This window comes from Chionomys nivalis, chromosome 1 (assembly GCF_950005125.1).
Source record: "Chionomys nivalis chromosome 1, mChiNiv1.1, whole genome shotgun sequence".
Taxonomy (NCBI): Eukaryota; Metazoa; Chordata; class Mammalia; order Rodentia; family Cricetidae; genus Chionomys; species Chionomys nivalis.
Window position 1 is genome coordinate 64,520,596 of NC_080086.1, and position 17,809 is coordinate 64,538,404.

The following is a 17,809-nucleotide window of genomic DNA, read 5'->3' on the forward strand; positions in this document are numbered from 1 at the left end:
GTCACTGTTCTATTGCTGTGAAAAGACACAATGACCAAGGCAGCTCTTGTAAGAGAAAGCACTGAACTGAGGCTTTGCTTACAGTTTCAGAGGTTTAGTCCATTATCATCATGGCAGGGAGTATAGTAGCATGTAGTAGCATGGTGCTGGAGAATTATTTGAGAGATATATCCTGATCTGTAGGCGGGGTGTGGGGTAGGGAGAGGGGCATGGGCTTTTGAAACCTCAAAGCCCAGTCCCAGTGACACACTTGTTCAACAAGGCCACACCTACTCCAACAAGGCCACACCTCCTGATCCTTCTCAAGCAGTGTAGTGTCATTCCTTGGTGACTAAGCATACATGAACCCATGGGGGGTATTCTCATTCTAACCACCACAGAGCCCTTCCACATTGCTCCATTTCTCACTTCATTCACCTGTCTCCTGTTGTTTCTGTCCCAAGCTTCCCCGACCACACAGTTCTTTTATACTTTCCTGGTTTCTGTGGTTACTCCATGTTTTATAGCTGCATCTGAGGATTTGGGGCTAGGAGCAGATGAGAGAGAACACTTGTCTTTCTGGGTCTGGGTTACTCACTCAAAATGACCTTTGTTAGTTCCATCTACTTACTGGCAAATTCTTGATTTCAGTTTTTTTTACAGCTGAATAGTATTCCATAGGGTATATGTACCCCATTTTATTATCTCTTTACAGCTGAATAGTATTCCATGGGGTATGTGTACCCCATTTTATTATCTCTTTACAGCTGAATAGTATTCCATAGGGTATATGTACATTTCATTATCTCTTTACAGCTGAATAGTATTCCATAGGGTATATGTACATTTTATTATCTCTTTACAGCTGAATAGTACTCCATAGGGTATGTGCACCACATTTCATTATCTGTTCACATGTTGAGGATATTTAGGACCACATTTCATTATCTCTTTTTCACATGTTGAGGATGTTTAGGCTTTTTCCATATCCTAGATATTGTGACTAGGACACCAGCAAGTATTGCTTAGCAAGTGTTTGGGGAGTAGGATGTCCAGGCTTCTGGGCAGATGCCCAGGAGTGGTACAGTTGGGTCATATGGTAGCTTTATGAGGAGTCTTTATGTTGATTTCCAGAGTGGCTGCACCAATTTGCATTCCTGTCATCAGTGAATGAGGGTTCGCTCCTCTCTCTCCACAACCTACCAGCCTTTGCTGTCAGTTGTTTAGTTTTCTTGAGCATTCTGATTGGGGTGGAACAAAAATCTCAAAGTTGTTTTAATGTGTTTCAATCGTCACGAAAGATGATTTTGAAGTCACCTTTTGAGGTATTTCTTAGACATTTTTATTTCTTCAGTTGAGAACTCTCTGGTCAGATTCCTAGCCCATTTTTAAAATGGGCAGGTTCCAATTGTTATGAGAAGCTTTACTCTTTTGACTCTTTTACTCTTCTTGGGGGGGCTTGCCCCCCCCGCTCCCAAATAAATCACACACAGAGACTTATTCTTACTTATGAATGCCCAGCCTTAGCTTGACTTGTTTCTAGCCAGCTTTTCTTTTCTTTCTTTCTTTCTTTCTTCCTTCCTTCCTTCCTTCCTTCCTTCCTTCCTTCCTTCCTTCCTTCCTTCCTTCCTTCCTTCCTTTCTTTCTTTCTTTCTTTCTTTCTTTCTTTCTTTCTTTCTTTCTTTCTTTTTTACTGTTCCAAAGTTTTTATTGTACAAGTCTTTAACTTTTTGGATTAAGTTTTTAGCCAGCCTTTCTCAATGCATCTAGCTCCTTTCACCTCTGGGCTTTTTCTTTTTCTTACTTCTGTATATCTTAATTTCACTCTTGCTCTGTGACTGGTTGGGTGGCTGAGACCCTAGCGTCCTCTTCTCTTGTTTTCTTTTCTTTTTTCTTGTTTTGGTTTTTCGAGACAGAGTTTCTCTGTAGCTTTGGAGTTCTCTTGTTTTCTTGCTCCTTCTCTCTTCCCAGGTTTCTCCTCCGACTTCTTCTCCCTGCCTGCCAGTCCCACCTTTCCTTCCTCCTGCTTCGCTTTGGCCGTTCGGCTCTTTATAGACCATTAGGGCTTTAGACAGGCGAGGAACCGCAGCTTCACAGAGTGAAACAAATACAGCATAAAGAATGCAGCACAGCTTTGCATCATTAAACACATGTTCCACAGCATAAGCATAAGTGACACACCTTAAAATAATATTCCCGAAAGATTTCATTTATGATTTTGGGGTTCAAATACATATACAAATATTGACTGACAAAGTCTCCCAACGTTGCTTTACCTTCATTACTATATTTTTCATTCCATTCTATGCTGTTCTGCTCCATCTTAAGGTACACTGGCCATGACACAGAGAGCCGATTGCATGGTCACTGCTCTCAATGCCATTGTTGCATGAGAAATCATCTCGAGGGGCTGAAGGGACAGCTTAGCAGTTAAGTGTGTAAACTGCGCCTGCAGAGGAGTTCAGTTCCCACCACCTACAATGTGTGGCTCACAATCGTATATACCTCCAGTTCCAGGACATCCAATGCCCCCTGCTCACTTTTGTGGGCCCACACAAAGGTACACTTACATACAGTTACATATACATGAATGCAAATTAAAAAAATCATCTTGGTCTACAGCCACATTACCCTGAATGTATCCAGGGAAGATGGCAAGGTTGGTAAAGTGCTTGCTACACAACCATGAAGACCTGAGTTTGATCTCCAACATGTACATGAAACTAATGGTCACTGTGATATGCAAGTGTGGTCCTTGTGCTGTGGAGGCAGAGACCAGCAGGTCCTTGAGGCCTGCTAGCTAGACAGCCTAGCCACACTGGTGATCCTCAGGTCCCAGGAAGAGACTCTGTCTCAAAAAACAAGGCAAAGAAGTAACTGAGGAATGATACCTAAGGGTGACCTCTGGCCTTCACATGTGCACATGACACACACAGCTCAATACTTGAAAACAATCATTTTATTATCTTTTATGTTTTCTGTGGTACAGGAATTTGAAAAGACTCCGTTGGAAAATTCTAACTTAGATGTCTCTTCAATTTGGTCAATAGCTAGGGCTGCACCCGAATGGCCTGAATCAGCTGTCTGCCCTCAGACAGAAGCTGACGTCTTCTATGGGCTTTCTGCAGGGACCGCGTTAGGCTTCCTCACAACATTCCAGTCTAAGGGCACTGTCACTGACGAAGGTGCGGCAGGGTACCAAGAACTTAGCAGAAGCTAACCAAATCTTGGACGTCATACAGCCTCGCTTCTGCAATGACTGCAGCCCCACCAGATGGCAGAAGGGAGCTCTGACTCTTGACGGCGGGTATCACAAAGCTCCATTGTGAGTGGAGGGCTGGAATGGCAGGGAGCCCCACCCACTAAAGGCAGGGATGCAATTTGAAAGACATTCCTCAAGAGGGCACTGTTGTCACAAGACAGTCAACCATTCTGGGCACAGAAGAAATTTGGTGTTGGTCAAAGGTAAAGTCTTGGTCATCTTCCTTGTTGCATGGAACTTGTGGTGTCAGGAGCAGGGACTGTGGCTCTGTGTATGTCCTAATGGAGAACCTGGTCAGTAGATGGCATGCCTAGCAGAGGACTTTGCACAAAGAATCTGAGTTGAAAGCTGGGAAACTTGTGTCTGTGTCTCCTCAGGCAGAGGTCTAAGCCTTTGGTAGGATGTTACTTCCACTAGTTCCTCTGCAGAGCCTACAATCTGTAGAACCGTGGGAAGGGATGGGTTGAAAGGCCGATGAAGATGTGTGAGTGAATATGATTGTCTAGCAAGTGTCTCCAGTCAGAAGGAAAAAGGGCCACAGAGAGAAAACCAGAAGCTGTCAATGTTTGCAGAGAAGAGCTGGCAAGGAAGACTAAGATGGCGAGGTCAGACAAGCGGAAGGAAGACCCAGTGTGAACGGTGAGGCGGTCTCTGGGAAGAAGGGGTGGCACTCATGGTCAGGGGCTGGGAGTGGCTCTCAGCGGGTAGAGTGCTCGTCTACCTCACAGTGCAGTGCCTGTAACCCCAGTCCTCAGAGAAGACGGAGGCAGGAGGGTCCGAAGTTCAAGGTTATCTTTAACCTTGCAGTTAGTTGGAGGCTAGATCTGGGCTGCACCATATCCAGTCTCAAAATAACAATAGAAGATCTGAAAACAAGGAGGTCCCTGTAATTTTAATGATAACATTTGCAGGAAGCCAGGCAGGCTGTTATTAATCTAGATTATGGGGAGGACAGTAGCTGGAAGGGAGCAAGGTCCATGGGGTTATCACTCTTTTTAGTTTGTTTACTTTTGTTATTTGAGACAGGGTCTCTCCAACTCAGGCTGACCTGGAATTTGCTATGTAGATCACAATGTGTCTTTGGACAGCTAGCTCCAGCTTGTAGGCAGAGACTGCTTGTTTGTTTCCCAGCTGCTCAGACCCAAATAATCACACAGAAACTATATTAATTACAACACTGTTTGACCTATTAGCCCAGGCTTCTTATAACTAACTCTTCCATCTTAAATTAAGCCATTTCCATTAATCTTTGTATTGCCACTAAGCTGTTGCTTACTGGTGCTGGCATGTTACTCCTTTGGCAACCACATGGCATCTCTCTTACTCTACCTACTCTCTCTATGTCTCTGATTGGATTTCCTGCCCGGCTATATTCTGCTCTGCCATAGATTGAAGCAGTATCTTTTTAACTAATGGTAATAAAACATATTCACAGCATACAGAGGGGAATCCCACATCACCAGCTTAGCCTTAGCTTAGGCCTATTTGAAGTAGCTATTAAAACTTAAATTCACTCATTTATACTAATCTACGTTCTGCCATGTGGTTGTTACCTCTCCTCAGTATAGTATATCTGACTTTCTCTTCATCTGGTTGGAGGGTGCCCAGACTCTCGGATTCTTCCTCAGAGTTCCCCCGCTCCTGCTGGGAGTCCTGCTTATCCTCTCCTGCCCAGCTATTGACTATTCAGCTCTGTATCAAATCAATCAGAAGGTGCCCTAGGCAGGTGAGGTAAAACAGAGACATCTTCACATTGTGATTAAATATCTGGCAACAATGATGGCCTCAAATTCGTAGTGATCTTCCTGCCTCAGCCTCCCAAGGGCAAGGATTATAGGCATGAACCATTGTTGTGAAATGTTATTTTAAGACGTGTCACATTTTTTTTTTATGCTGTGGAGCATTTGTTTAGTGATGCAAAAATTTGTTGTTTTCTTTTATGTTGTGTTTTTTTTTTAACTCTGTGAAACTGTGCTGCTTTGCCTGTCTGAAACACATGGTTGTTCTAATAAAGAGTGGAAGGGTGAATAGATAGGCAGGAGAGGGATAGGCAGGGCTGGCAGGCAGAGAGAATAAATAGCAGGAGAAATTTAGGCTTGAAAGAAGGAGTGAAGGGCAAGAAAAGAAGGAGAGGAGGACATCAGGGGCCAGCCTCCCTCCTACACAACCAGCAATGGAGTAAGAAAGCAAGGAAAGATATCCAGAAATAGAGAAAGATAAAAGCTCAGAGGCAAAACGTAGATGGAATAATTTTAGAAAAGTTGGTTAGAAACAAGTCAAGCTCAGGCCAGACATTCATAAGAAAGAACAAGACTCCATGTGGTTTATTTGGGAGCTGGGTGGTGGCCCCCAAAAGAGCCAAAGAGTTAAAAACCAACAAGAAGTCATTATACCAGGCACAAGGGATTAGTGTGTTTCAGAATCTTGGGTAAGAGCTGGTGAGATGGTTCAGTGGGTAATGTTCATTGCCAATACTGACTATTTGAGTTGGATCCTCAGGACTCATAAGGTTGTCCTCTGACCCCCATATGTGCATGCCCCAATTCCAATAAACAATGCCCCAACTCCAATAAACAAATAAATGTATTTAAATAAATGTATTTAAAACTAAAGTAAAAGCTTGAGTAAGACTGAGCTGTCTACAGGCAAGGAAAGGGTTGGGGTGAGAAATCAAGGCTGGAGGAGGAACATCTGAGGTATTTTGGCTTGGAAGGAAGTGGGATCTGATATCAGGGGAAGGTTGAACCTCTGGAGGGGAAGCAGATGGTCTTTCTTCAAGAAGAGTCCTAGGGTGGGTATAGGTGGAGATGTAGGGAGGGTTGTATTATTGAGCCAACTCAACTGTGCAGGGTGTGCAGTATAGGGAGTGAGTGCTGAAGAAGAGTGTCCCAGAGATGAAAGTCTGCTTAGGCACAACCCACACCTATTCTACACACCTAGTCTAGTGCTCATTCTATGTTGTGGTGCCACAAAAATGATATTTGTCTCACAACAATATGGAAACCAGAAGGCACGGGTATCTGAGGCTTTGACCTCTTTTTGGATGTGCTGGCTGATTTTGTGTGTCAACTTGTTACAAGCTAGAGTCATCAGAGAGGAAGGACCCTCTGTTGAGGAAATGCCTCCATGAGTGATGTGGTATTTTCTTTTGTATGCTGTGAATGTGTTTTATTACCATTGGTCAATAAAGAAGCTGCTTTTGGTCTAAGCCAGGCTGGAAATCCAAACAGAGATTTATATAGAGAGTAGGTAGAGTCAAAGAGACACCATGTAACTGCTGAAGGAAGAAGATGTTGGAACCTGACCAGTAGGCAACAGCCTCGTGGTGATACATAGATGAATAGAAATGGGTTCATTTAAGATGTAAGAGTTATTTAATAAGAAGTCTGAGCTAATAGACCAAACAATGTTGCAATTAATATAGTTGCTGCATGATTATTTAGGTCTGAGTGGCCAAGAAATGAAATTGCAGTTTCTATTTTACAAATGGTGCCCATTGTCTGGGGCATGGATCTACATAAGACTTAAAAAAGATTAAATTAAAAAAAGAGCTTCTAGACCCAGAAAATGGGAATCAGAAATCATTTGGAGCTTCTTGGTAGCCACATATTTTCAGTTATGCTCTGTTTGCTGGTGGCTCCTTTAAGAGAAGGCTTCCTCACTTAGTATTAGCAGAAAAAACTGTATGGCTTCTTTAAGAAATGCCTTCAGGGTTTGTGCTGGCAGTACAAACAGTTCTGGCTCTTTCTGGAGGTCCTGCACTTAAATGGGGTTTGTGAGCAGTGTGCTACTAGTTACTTAATGGTGACATAGACCTGCTGTGTCCCTGTAGATGGAGTAGTAAGCATGGTTTGCAGAGGCAGCAAAAATACTGCTTTCATGTTGGACTGGGCAGAGCCAACAGGCAAAGCTGCAGAGTTAATCCTTTTTAAGTTTTAAGAAGCGCTCCTTGTCAGAAAGTGATTACAGATACACAGTAAGACAGATTCAGATGAAAAAGACCTCTTAATAGGTCACAGTGTTGGATAAATGAACATGGCCTTAAGAGAAAGAGAGAAGAAAGTGTAGACAGTCATAGATTAAAAGAGTAAAAATAATAAATAAATATTAGAAAGAAATAAAGTTAAAAAAAAGCCATGTAAAGATGGAAAATACACAGGTCTGGATTATGTATATTATTGTGTTTTCTTTGAATTTTTTGACCTTAAATGATCTAACTACAGAGAGAAATTTCATTTCTTGGTCTATTGATACAGACTTAAGTTCAACTTTGTTACTATATATATATATATATATATATATATATATATTTCTACTCTTGTTTAAGATATTATTGCTGTGGAACAATGGTTTTACCCTGCAAAGATTTGTTTCTTGTACTTGTTTAATAAAATGCTGATTGGCCAATAGCCAGGGAGAAAGTATAGGCAGGGTGACCAGGCAGGAAATAGAGGTGGGGCAATGAGAACAGGATAATTCTGGAAAGAGGAAAGATTCAGTCTGCAGCTATCACCCAGATACAGAGGAAGCGAGATGAGAATGCCTCGCTGAAAAAGATACCAAGCCACATGGTTAACACAGACAAGAATTATGGGCTAATATAAGTTACAAGAGTTAATAAGAAGCCTGAGCTAATAGGCCAACCAGTTTATGATTAATGTAGACCTCTGTGTGTTTCTTTGGGACTGAACAGCTGTGGGACCAGGCAGGACAGAAACCTCTGCCAACATATTATGTTTATGTAGCTCATTAAAAAATGTAATGTTAATTAAAAATGATAGATTAATAGATAGTAATTTATAATAGTCAAATTTGTAGTCATGTTAGTTAGGTTTTCTAGGTATTTAGAGATATATTTCAGTTAGATAATCTTCAATCCTTCAAAGACCTACAGAATATGGTATTTAAGATGTCTTAACCTTAGACTTTAAATATTCCTCAACTTGAAGTTTAATTGCTGTTCCTTGTTGCATCCGTGTTGCTCCCAGTTTCATTCCTTGGCACTTTCACGTGCTCCTGGATTTGAACCTTGCAATAAGCATGCATGGTGGCCACACAGGTCTGTCCAGCCTATAACTGAGGAAGTACAGTTGAGGAAGCTGAGCTCAGGTTCAGCTTTTCGCCTGAGTCTTTGTAGCTGGTAAGAGGTTTTACATATTAGAGCCCAGATATTTTGTTCTCAATCTAGTACTTGCTCTTTGTGGTTATGTACATATTGACAAATATTCATTTATTCAACAAGTAAAAAAGTTAAAAAAAAGAACTTAGACTTTTCTCAACAGTGAGACATACCTGCTTCTATAGCAGCACCATCTACTTCAAGAGGATGATGGGTATCAAAGAGGCTCCTTATGGAGTTTGCTAGCCATTTGGGCATGAAACTGCTTTTGCCTGGATTGCTTGATGGTATGCTGTATGAACTGGACATGCAGGACCCATGGAAAATGACTGCTGAACTTGCCAAAAGAAGGTGAGAAAGTCCTTCAGGGTTCTTGCTTCATGAAAGAGTTTTCCAGACATCTGCAGGACATAGAAGAAAGTGACTGACACTGCCAATATAGATGAAACAATCTTTCAAATTTCTTGCTTCATCGAAAAGACTGCTGGATACTATGGGCCGGTAGGCTGAAGATAGATGCCCCAATGTTACAAAAGAACTTTGGGGACTGTCCAGGTCACAATATATCTCTGTCAATTCTAGAGTTTTGGAAGTTTCTTACACTGTATTTCCTGGTTACTTAGGTAATATATCCTTCTGGTGATGTGGGAGTGTCATATATCAATCTGTTGCTTTCATTGATTAATTAATAAAGAAACTGCTTGGCCTGATAGGTTAGAACATAGGTGGGTGGAGTAAACAGAACAGAATGCTGGGAAGAAGGGAAGTGAGGCAGATGCCATGCCTCTCCTCTCCAAAGCAGATGCGATGAAGCTCCAGCCCAAGATGGATGTAGGCTAGAATCTTCCTGGTAAGCTACTGCCTCATGGCACTACACAGATTATTAGAAATGGGTTAGTCGAGGTGTGAGAGTTAGCCAAGAAGAGGCTAGATATAATGGGCCAAGCAGTGTTTAAATGAATACAGTTTGTGTGTTGTTATTTCAGGGTATAAGCTAGCCAGGCGGCCAGGAGCCGGGTGACAGGAACACAGCCCGCCGCTCCTTCAATATTCTGGGGTCTTTGATGGAGTTGAATACATATAGTTATAGATATCATTTTCATTAGTGATGATAAAAGATAAACTATATATAAAACTTTAGACTCACAAAGATAGGATAGTTTTCTTATTTGCCAAACACAAATAGACTAAATATTATAATTGTACTTCTTGCTTGATATTTGTTTTGTTATATGTAATGTTACTATGTTAAAGTTAGAACCTTCCTTTTTATTTAGACAGAAAAGGGGAGATGATGTGGGATTACCCTCTGTATGCTGTGAATATGCTTTGTTACCACTGGTTAATATAGAAACTGCTTTGACCTATGGCAGAAAAATCCAAATCTCTCTCTCTCTCTTCTCTCTCTCTGAGTAAAAGAGACACCATGTAGCTACTGATGGAGAAAGATGCCAGAACCTTACTGGTAGGCAACAGCCTCGTGGTGATATGTAGATTAATAGAAATGGATTAATTTAAGATGTAAGAGTTAATTAATAAGAAGCCTGAGCTACTAGGCCAAAAGTTTCTGTGTGATTATTCAGGTCTGAGTGGCTGGGAAATGACCTGATTGTAGTCTCCATTTACACATGAGATCCAACTTTAAGGCATTTTCCCAAGTAATGATCGACGGGGGAGGGCCCAGCCCATAGTGGATGATGCCATCCCTGGGCTAATGGTCCTTGGTTCTATAAGAAAGCAGGCTGAGGAAGCCAGGGGAAGCAAGCCAGTAAGTAGCACCCCTCCATGGCCTCTGCATCAGCTCCTGACTCCAGGTTCCGGCCCTGTTTGAGTTCCTGTCCTGTCTTCCTTCAGTGGTGAACAGCAATGCTGAAGTGTAAGTTGAATAAACCCTTTTCTTTTCAACTTGCTTTTTGGTCATGGAGTTTTGTTGCAGCAATAGAAACCCTAAGACACTGAATGAGGTCCTTACTCCACCCAGACATGAAAAGAATTTGTTTGTTAGGGAAAGGGAGACATGGCATTCCAGGTCAGTTATGAATCTCAGAGCATCACAGGGCTGGAGCCTTGCTGAGTCAAGTTACCTAGGAGACAGGAAATGTTGTAATAAGAGCGGCGGGGCTGTGTTCCCGGCACCCAGCGGCCCGCATGACTAGCTTATGCCCCGAAATAATTACACGGAAACTGTATTCTTTTAATCATTGCTTGGCCCATTAGTTCCAGTCTCTTATTGGCTAGCTCTTACATATTGATCTAACCCATTTCTAATATTCTGTGTAGCCCCACGAGCTGGCTTACCAGGGAGGATCTTAACCTGCGTCTGTCTGGAGTGGGAGAATCATGGCGATTCTTTGACTCGGCTTCTTTCTCCCAGCATTCTGTTCTGTTTACTCCACCCACCTAAGGGCTGGCCTATAAATGGGCCAAGGCAGTTTCTTTATTAAATGAAAGTAATTCCTCCATCAAGGAAATAACAGCTATGATTCTGTGCTGTCTGGAAGGAGGGACTGGTATGAAGAGTGTGTCCTTAAGACTTTTGCCCAGGGAACAGTGAAGGGAGGAGGGAAAGACAGTGGGAACCAGTTAGGTGTGCATCAGGATTGAGGAGGTTACCTGGGGTTGGATGGTGCAGAGAAATACTACGGCCTTGGCCTTCAGTTCCTTTTTATGTATGTATCTTCTTAATGTGCATGATATGCATGTGTGTGTATATGTGTGTCTGCATGTATGTGGGACATATATGTGTGGCTGTGTGGTCACAGGGATGAATTCAGAGGCCCAAGGTTGATGTTGGGAATTATTCTCAGTAGTTCTATTACTTTATTTGTTGAGGTAGAGTCTCTCAATCACAGCAAGAGCTTACTGATGTAAGTACTCTCCATAGCCCACTTACTGTAGGGATCCCTGTCTCCAGCGAGGCAGGGTCTCTCAGTCACACCCAGAGCTCATCAATGTGAGTCCTCTCCATAACCCACTTACTGTAGGGATCCTTGTCTCCAACTTCCTAGGCTGAAATGACAGGTGGGTCACCATGCCTATATGGCTTTTACTGGGATCTGAGGATCCGAACTTTGCTCCTTATGCTTGTGTGGAAAATGCTTTAACTGTTGAGGTATTACCTTAGTCTGGTCTTTGGTTCTTTTTTTTTTTTTTTTTTGGTTTTTCGAGACAGGGTTTCTCTGTGATTTTGGAGCCTGTCCTGGAACTAGCTCTTGTAGACCAGGCTGGTCTCGAACTCACAGAGATCCACCTGCCTCTGCCTCCCGAGTGCTGGGATTAAAGGCGTGCGCCACCATCGCCCGGCTTGGTCTTTGGTTCTTACCAGCTTTGCACTCTTGGACAAAACACTTAACACTGAGATTATACTGCTTCTGTGAAACTGAGGATTTTATTGAAGTCATGCAGCTGTGGAATATGAAGGGACTTGGTGTGCAGGTGTATGAGTTTGTTTGGGTACACATGTATATACGTATGTTTGAAGGTCAGAGGTCAGCCTTGGATGTTCCTTGGATGCTGTCTACCTTGTTTTCTGAGCAGTCTCTTCACTGGGATCTGGAGCCTACCAGAGACAGGGTCTCACTGTGTAGCCCTAGCTGTCTTGGAACTCACTATGTAGACCTGGTTGGCTTTGAACTCTCAGACATTTGCTCACCTCTGCCTCCTAAGGGCTGAGATTAAAGGCATCACCACCATGCCTGACTTTGAGGCTTATTTTATTTTTTGAAACAAGTCTCTTGTAGCCCAGGATGGCCTCAAATTCATTATTTAGTTAAGATAACTTGAAATTCCTGATCCTCTTGACTACCTCTGAGTGCCGGGATTAAGGTGTGAACTACATGCTTAGTTTACGCAGTACTGAGGGTTAAACCTAGAGCCTCATGCATGCCAGACAAACACTCTACTAACTTAACCATATACCCAGACCTCAAGATGCAAAACTGGAAAATAACAATTTTACAGAGGTACAATACACATCTCCTATCTGTTGTAGCCAGCATGTGAAAAGTCCCCCACAGGCTCATGTGTTTGAATACTTGGTCCCAGCTGATGGTGCTTTTTCTGATGAATGTGGAACCTTTAGGGGGTGGAGACTTGTGGGAGGAAGGGAGGTCATAGAGGTGGGCCTTGAAGTTTCCTAACCTGTCTCATTTCCTGTCCACTTTTTGCTTCCTGACAGCAGGTGCAATATGACCAGCCACCTCATTCTCCTGCTGCCGTGTCTTCCACCGTGACAGTCTTTGTCTCTTCAAACTTTAAACCAAAACAAACCTTTCCTTCCTTAACAACAGTAAGAAAAGTAACTATTTAAAATGTGGGACTTGGGGCCAGAGAGATGGCTCATGAGGTTAAGAGCACTTACTGCAAGCCGGGCGGTGGTGGCGCACGCCTTTAATCCCAGCACTTGGGAGGCAGAGGCAGGCGGATCTCTGTGAGTTCGAGACCAGCCTGGTCTACAAGAGCTAGTTCCAGGACAGGCTCCAAAACCACAGAGAAACCCTGTCTCGAAAAACCAAAAAAAAAAAAAAAAAAAAAAAAAAAAGAGCACTTACTGCTGCAGAGAACCCAGGTTCCACTCCCAGCACCTACACAAGAGTTTCTGATTCCTCCATAACCATTACATGTTAGTGGTTTAATACTCAAAGGGGGCATCTAGTCCAATGATGGCCCATCTGCAGAAGAGCTAATGGATGATTTAGAAGTGACCCACAGGCAAAGCCTTTGTATTAGTTTCTTCCTTCTTGCTGTGATAAAACACCATCACCAGACAGCTCATAGAAGGAAGGGCTTACAGTTCCAGAGGGATTAGAGTCTATCACCTTGTGAAGAGACACTGTGGTAGCTGGAGCAGCAATCTGAGAGTTCATCCTGAAGCATAAGCCAGAAGCAGAGAGAGTACGCTAGAAAAAGCATAAGGCCTTTGAAACATCAAAGCCAGCACCCAATGACATAACTCCTCCAGCAGGTTCACACCTCCTAAACGTACCCAAAGAGTGTCACCAACTGGGGACCAAGTGTTCGGATGTCCAAGAATATGGGACTGTCTGACCCACACCATTGCAGTGTGCCCTACACTAACACTATACTGAGCTAATGCTGAAAAGAGACATCTTCGCTGAGTGATGCAGACTTCACCCAGACCAAACAGAACTGCAAGAGAGGACTGATAGACTTTGTGGCAGATTCACAGATGAGAGAAGAGAGAGGGACAGGGAGAGGGAGAGAGAGAGAGAGAGAGAGAGAGAGAGAGAGAGAGAGAGAGAGAGGAGAGATACGATGATGTGGGAATTTTTTCTGTATATGTGTTGCTTTTATTGGTTACTAAATAAAGAAGCTGATTTGGTCTGTGATAGGGCAGAATAGAGCTAGTTGGGGAAGACTGAACTGAATGCTGGGAGGAAGAAGATGGAGTCAGAGAGAAGCCATGTAGTCCTACCAGAGACAGACATGCTGGAACCTTGCTGGTAAGCCACAGCCACGTGGTGATACACAGATTAATAGAAATGGGTTAACCAAAGATATAAGAGCTAGCTAGCAAAATGCTTAAGTGATTGGCCAAACAATGATTAAAATAATATAGTTTCTGTGTGATTATTTCTGGAGTCTGGGCAGTCAGTAAATGAATGAACAGTCTTCCTCAACGGGGGCGGGGAGGAACTGTGTTAAGGATGGAGAACCATGGCTATGGAAGAAGGGCTAAAGAGGACCTTCTAAGCAATGCCATGGCTCTCAAGATTTTCACTGCAGAAAATAAATCTCAGTTCAGGGACACACTCAGACATAAATGTAAAGCACAAATCCAGAGACATGATATGAGCTGAACATCTGGATTTTTCCAGGATCTGGAGTTTGAGAGAAGTCCAGATGGCCAGTAGCACTATGACTTCTCTCTGGGAACCTGTCATAAGAGGACTAGGTCACTGGGGTGAGATAAGAATGTGAACCACAGTGGCTTCAGAATAGAAAGGATGTCATGTAGAAGTTCTGAGCTCAGAGCTGTTCTGTCACTCCTGTGATGAGATATTTAAATTATAGACCCTACATTTAATTTATTTTGTGTGTACATGTGTATATATGTGCAAATGTGTGTGGGGGATCAGAGGACAACATGTGGGAGTTGGTTTTCTTTTGTACCGTGTGGATCTTAGGGATAGAACTCAGGTCTTTAGGCTTGACAGTTGAGGTATCTTGAAAGACCTTTAAGTATTTTATTTTATTTTTTTCTGAGATAGTGTCTAGCATGTCCCAGGCTAGCTTCCAACTTACTGTATGTGAGGGTGACCTTAACTCTTGATTTTCCTGCCTCCATCTTCTGAGTACTAGGATTGCAGACATGAGCTACTATACCTGGTATATGCAGTATAGAGTATTGAACCCAGGACTTTGTGCCTGTAAGGCAAGCACTCTACCAACTGAGCCACAGCCCCAGGCTCAGGAACTCAAGTGATTGGCCAAGCAGTGATTTAATAATCACTGGGGAGCACTGTTAGTTGATGGTGCTTTCAGTTTTCAGATACTGCTTCTCTTTTGTTCTGTGATATGGCATGATCACTGTCTTAGGGTTTCTACTGCTGTGATGAAACACCATGACCAAAACAACTTGTTGAGAAAAGGGTTTATTTGGCTTACACTTAGGAGGTCCCATTTATTAACTGTTGCTCTCAGTGTCTGTGCTACTGGAGTTCTATTTAGGAAGTGGTCTCCTGTGTCAATGTGTTCAAGGTTATTTCCCACTTTCTCTTCTATGAGGTTCAGTGTAGTTGGTTTTATGTTGAGGTCTTTGATCCATTTGGACGTGAGTTTTGTGCACAGTGATAGATATGAATCTATTTGCTTTCTTCTACATGTTGACTTTCAGTTATGGCAGCACCATTTGTTGAAGATACTTTCTTTTTTTTTCATTTAGAATGTTAGCTTCTTTGTCAAAAAATAAGTTGTTCATAGGTGTGTAGATTGATATCAGGGTCTTTGATTTGCTTCCATTTGTCCTCCTGTTTATTTTTATGCTAACACCAAACTGTTTTCATTCCTGTAGTTCTATAGTAGGGTTTGAAGTCAGGGATGGTGATGCCTCCAGAAATTCCTTTTTTTTTTTTTTTTTTTTTGGTTTTTCGAGACAGGGTTTCTCTGTGGCTTTGGAGCCTGTCCTGGAACTTGCTCTGTAGACCAGGTTGGTCTCGAACTCACAGAGATCCACCTCAGAAATTCCTTTATTGTACAGGATTGTTTTGGCTATCTTGTGTTTTTTTGTTTTTCCATATGAAGTTGTGATATGAAAAAGTCTTCTGTTTTGTGTCGATTTCATTGGTTAAATAAAGAAACTGCCTTGGCCCTTTAATAGGACAGAAAATTAGGTAGGCGGAGTAGACAGAACAGAATGCTGGGAGAAAGAAGCCCAGTCAGGCAGTCACTATAGCTCTCCTCTCTGAGATGGACACAGGTTAAGATCCTCCCTGGTAAGCCACCTCGTGGTGCTACACACATTATTAGAAATGGGTTAATCAAGATGTGAGAGTTAGCCAATAAGAGGCTAGAGCTAATGGGGCAAGCAGTGTTTAAAAGAATACAATTTCTGCCGGGCGGTGGTGGCGCACGCCTTTAATCCCAGCACTCGGGAGGCAGAGGCAGGCGGATCTCTGTGAGTTCGAGACCAGCCTGGTCTACAAGAGCTAGTTCCAGGACAGGCTCCAAAAAACCACAGAGAAACCCTGTCTCGAAAAACCAAAAAAAAAAAAAAAAAAAAAAAAAAAAAAAAAAGAATACAATTTCTATGTAATTATTTCAGGGCATAAGCTAGCCAGGCGGCTGGGAGCTGGGGCGGCAGGGAAGCAGCCCATTGCTTCTCACTACAAAGTTGAGTGTTGTTCTTTCAAGGTCTGTGAAGAATTTTGCTGGGTATTGCATTGAATCTGTAGATTGCTTTTGGTAAGATTGCCATTTTTACTATGTTAATCTTACCTATCCAGAGCATGGGAGATCTTTCCATTTTCTGATGTCTTCTTCAACTTCTTTTTTCAAAGATTTAAAGTTCTTGCCATACAGATCCTTCACTTGTTTGGTTAGAGTTATCCTAAGATATTTTATGATATTTGTGGCTATTGTAAAGAGTTATGTTTCTCTGATTTCTTTTTCAGCCCGTTTATCATCTATATATAGGAGGGTTGCTGATTTTTTGAGTTAATCTTGTATCTTACTATATTACTGAAGGTGTTTATCATTATAGGAGTTTCTTGGTAGAATTTTTGGGGTCACTTATGTATACTATTATATCATCAGCAAATAGTGAAAGTTTGACTTATTCTTCTCCAATTTTTATTCCCTTGCTCTCCTTTTGTTGTCTTATTGCTCTAGCCAGAACTTCAAATACTATATTGAAGATATGGGGAGAGCAGACAGCCTTGTCTCGTTCCTGATTTCAGTGGTATTGCTTTGAGTTTCTCTCCATTTAGTTCGATGTAGGCTGTTGGCTTACTGTATATTACCTTTATTATATTTAGCTATGCTTTTTGTATCCCTGTGCTCTCCAACATTTTTATCATGAAAGGGTATTGAATTTTGTTGAAGGCTTTTTCAGCATCTAATGAGATGATCATGTTTTTTTTTTCTTTTAGTTTGTTTATATGGTGGATTACGTTGACAGATTTCCATATGTTGAACCATCCCTGCATCACTGGAATAAAGCCTACTTTATAGTGGATGATTTTTCTGATGTGTTCTTAGATTCTGTTTGCCAGTATTTTACTGAGTATTTTTGTATCAATGTTCACAAGGGAGACTGGTCTGTAATTCTCTTTCTTAGTTGCATCTTTTGTGTGTTTTGGGTGACAGGGTAACTGTAGTCTTGTAAAAAGAGTTTGGCAATGTCTTTCTGTTTCTATTATGTGAAACAGTTTGAGGAGTATTGGTATTAGTTCTTTGAAATTCTGGTAGAACTCTGTGCTGAAACTATCCGGGTCTTTTTTGTTTGTTTGTAGTAAGACTTTTGATGACTGTTTCTATTTCCTTTGCACTTATAGATCTAATTAATCTACTTATTTGGTCTTGATTTAATTTTGGTATGTGGTATTTATTCAGAAAATTGTTCATTTCCTTTAAGTTTCCCAATTTTGTGGAGTACAGGTTTTTGAAGTATGATCTAATGATTCTCTGGATTTCCTCCGTGTCTATTGTTATGTCCCCCTTTTCATTTCTGATTTTGTTAATTTGGATATTCTTTTTCTGCCTTTTGATTAGTTTGGATAAAGGTTTGTCTATTTTGTTGATTTTCTCAAAGAACCAACTCTTTGTCTCATTGATTATTTGTATTTGTTTTCTTTGCTTTTATTTTGTTGATTTTAGCTCTCAATTTGATTATTTCTTGTTGTCTAGTCCTCCTTGGTGAGTTTGCTTCTTTTTGTTCTAGAGCTTTTTGGTTTTCTGTTAATTGACTAGTGTGAGATTTTTCCATCTTC